Source organism: Neovison vison, chromosome X (genome assembly GCF_020171115.1).
Source record: "Neovison vison isolate M4711 chromosome X, ASM_NN_V1, whole genome shotgun sequence".
NCBI lineage: Eukaryota > Metazoa > Chordata > Mammalia > Carnivora > Mustelidae > Neogale > Neogale vison.
The window spans coordinates 86,402,003-86,405,958 of NC_058105.1; the positions used below are offsets into that span (position 1 = coordinate 86,402,003).

At 40.3% G+C, this 3,956-nt stretch overlaps 1 pseudogene; it reads right to left on the bottom strand.

Moving 5' to 3' along the window:
* Positions 1 to 1,629: 1,629 nt before the first annotated feature.
* On the bottom strand, positions 1,630 to 3,297 carry LOC122896636 (annotated as a pseudogene).
* Between the last annotated feature and the right edge of the window lie 659 nt (positions 3,298 to 3,956).

Consider the following 3,956-nt stretch of genomic DNA (forward strand, 5'->3'; position numbering starts at 1 on the left):
GGTATTTGTCTTTCTCTGAATGACTTATTTCACTTAGCATTATACTCTCCAGCTCCATCCATGGCATTGCAAATGGCAACATTACTTTCTTTTTTGTGGCTGAATAATATTCCATTGTGTGTATATACCACATCTTCTTTATCCATTCATCTATCAATGGATACTTGTGCTGCTTCCATAACTTGGCTATGGTAAATAATGCTGCTATAAACATAGGGGTGCATGTATCCCTTTGAATTAGTGTTCCTGTATTATTTGAGTTAATACCCAGTAGTGTGATTGCTGGATCATAGGGTAGTTCTATTTTCTAACTTTCTGAGGAACCTCCATACTGTTTTCCACAGTGGCTGCACAAGTTTGCATTCCCACCAACAGTGCAAGAGAGTTCCCTTTTCTCCAATCCTCATCAATACCTGCTGTTTTTTGTGTTGTTGGTTTCAGTGATTCTGACAGGTGTGTGGGGTGATATCTCATTGTAGTTTTGATTTTCTCGATGATCAGTGATGTTGAGCATCTTTTCATGTGTCTGTTGGCCATCTGGGTATCTTCTTTGGAGAAGTCTGTTCATATCTTCTGCACATTTCTTAACTGCATTGTTTGTTTGGGGAGCTGAATTTGGTAAATTCTTTATAGATTTTGGATATTAGCTCTTTATCAGATATATCATTTGGATCTATCTCCTCCCATTCAGTATGTTGCCTTTTGTTTTTTTTTTTAAGGACTTATTTATTTATTTATCTGAGAGAGAGTGAGAGTGGAGCGAGGTGCAGAAGGAGAGGGAGAGAGCGAATCTTCAGCTGACTCCCCACTGAGTGTGGAGCCTGACGTGGTGCTCAATCTCAAGATCCTGAGATCACGACCTGAGCCAAAATCAAGAGTCAGATGCTTAACTGACTGAGCCACCCAGGCACCCCAGGTTGCCTTTTAGCTTTGTTGATTGTTTCCTTCAACGTGCAAAAGCTTTTTATTTTGATGGAGTCCCAATAGCTTATTTTAGCTTTTGTTTTCTTTGCTTCAGTAGACAGAAGCTGCTATGGCTGATGTCAAGAGATTACTGCCTATGTTCTCCTCTAGGATTTTGATAGTTTCCTGTCTCACATTTAGGTCTTTCAAACATTTTAGAGTTATTTTTGCATATGGAGTAATAAAGGGGTCTCTTTCATTCCCCTGCATGTTCTGTCCAGTTTCCTCAACACCATTTGTGGAAGAGACTGCCTTTGTTTTCACTGGATGAACTTTCCTGCTTCATCGAATATTACTTGACCATATAGTTGTGGATCCATTTCTGGGTGTTCTATTCCATTCCACTGATCTAGGTGTCTACTTTTGTGCCAGGACCATACTGTCTTGATGACTACAGCTTCTTTTTTTCCCTCATTAAACTTATGTTTTAGTGGGTCTCGAAATTCTGTGACAGATTTTTGGTCAAGTTGTTTCCATTACAAAGTACTGATTTTAGTAATAGCTTAGAATTGCCACACACATGAAAAAAAAAAAAGAACAAATGGTCCACAAGACATTTTCCTTTCCTTCTGAAGGTTTTACAATGCATTGTTATCATTTACCAGTCTTTTACTATTAAATGGTCAACTGACACAAACCATTCTGAGACCATTCTTCCACAGCTGATTAAGACCAGAGTGACAGGTATTGGGAATAATATAATATACATTTAGGCTTCTGAGCTTTCTGGGCAGACTTGGTGACCATGACAGCTCCAGCTGTCTTCTTGTCCACTGCTTTGATGACACCCATAGCAACACGGCCCAGAGGGGGATAGTCAGAGAGGCTCTCAACTCACACAGGCTTGCCAGGAACCATCTCAACAATGGCAGCATCACCAGATCTCAAGAACTTGGGACCGTCCTCCAGCTTCTTTCCAGAATGATGATCTATCTTCTCCTTCAGCTCATCAAACTTGCAGTGTGAGCTGTGTGACAATGCAGCACAGGTGCATATCCAGCACTGATTTGGCCTGGATGGTTCAAGATAATCACCTGAGTTGTGAAGCCAGCTGCTTCCATTGGTGGATCATTTTTCCTGTCACCAGCCACATTGCCACGATGAACACCTTTGGCAGACACCATCTTGACATTGAAGCTCACGTTGTTCCCAGCAAGAGCCTCACTCGAAGCTTCATGGTGCATCTCAACAGACTTTGCTTCAGTTGTAACATTGACTGGAGCAAAGGTGACCACCATGCCAGGTTTAAGAACACCAGTCTCCACTCGGCCCACAGGGACAGCACCGTACCACCAATTCTGTAGACGTCCTGGAGAGGTAGACACAGGCCTGTCAGGTGGACAAGTTGGTGGCAGAATGCAATCCAGAGCTTCAAGCAGTGTGGTTCCACTGGCATTCCCATCTTTTCGGGTGACTTTCCATCCCTTGATCCAAGGCATGTTAACAGTTGGCTCTGGCATGTTGTCACCATTCCAACCAGAAATTGGCACTAACGCTACGTGTTGGGGTTGTAGCCCATTTTCTTAATGTAGGTACTGCCTACCTTAATGATTTCCTCGTATCTCTTCTGGTTGTCAGGTGGCTCAGTGGAATCCATTTTGTCAACACCAACAGTTAGTTGTTTTACACCCAGTGTGTAAGGCAGAATGGCATGCTCATGGCTCTGCTCATTCTTGGAGATACTTCCTTCAGATTCACCAATGACAGCAGCACTAATCAGGACAGCACAGTAAGTCTGAGATGTACCTGTAACCATGTTTTTGATAAAGTCTCTGTGTCCTGGGGCATCAGTGATGGTCACATAATACTTCCTGGTCTCAAATTTCCACAGGGAGATATCCATGGTGATACCACATTCACATTCAGCTTTTGGTTTTTCCAAGACCCAGGGATACCTGAAGGAGCTCTTTCCCATCTCAGAAGCCTTCTTCTCAAAAATTTCCATGGTTCTTTTGTTGATTCCACCACATTTGTAGGGCAGATGACCAATAGTGGGTTCAATTCCTTGATTTATCTTTCTGCTGCTTCATTATGGGTGTATAGAAACTCAAGAGATTTCTGTACATTCATTTTATATCCCTGACTTTGTGAATTCATATATCAGTTCTAGTAATTTTCTGGTGGATTCTTTTGGGTTTTCTACATTGGGTATCATCCTGTCTGCAAATAGTGTATGTTCGAACTGCTGCTGATTTGGATGCCTTATATCTCTTTTTGTGGTCTGAGTGCTAGGACTTCCAGTACTATGTTAAGTAACAATGGTAAAGATGGACACCAGTCTCATGTTCCTTACTTTAGGGGGAATTGTCGCAAATTTTCCCCTTTGAGGGCCATATTAGCTGTGGGTCTTATATATATATGGAATTTATTATCTTGACGTATTTTCCATCTACCCTACTTTGTTGAGGGTTTTTATAAGCAATAGATGCTCTATTTTGTCAAATGTTATTTTTGCATGTGTTGAGAGGATCATTTAGTGTTATCCTTTCTTTTATTAATGTGGTGTATCACATTGATTGATTTACAAATATTGGTCCACCCCTGAAGCCCAGGAGTAAATCCCACTTCATCATGGTGAGTAAGTTTTTAATGTATTGTTAGATTTGGTTTGCTAGTTAGTTGTTGAGAATTTTTGCTTCCAAGTTCATCATAGATAGTGGCCTGAAATTCTTTTTAGTGGAGTCTTTGTCTGGTTCTGGAATCAAGGTAGTGTTGGACTTGTGGAATGACTTTTGAAGTTTTCCTTCCATTTTTATTTTTTGAAATAGTTTGAGAAGAATAGATATTAACCTTTCTTTGAATGTTTGGTGAATTCTCCTGGGAAGTCATTTGGCCTTGAACTTTTTTTGATTACTGATTCAATTTTTTGTTGGTTATGCATCTGTTCAGATTTTCTATTTCTTCTTCTTTCAGTTTTGTTAGCTTGTATGTTTTTAGGAATTTATCAAATTCTTTCCATTTTGTGGCATATAATTTTTCATAATATTCTCTTA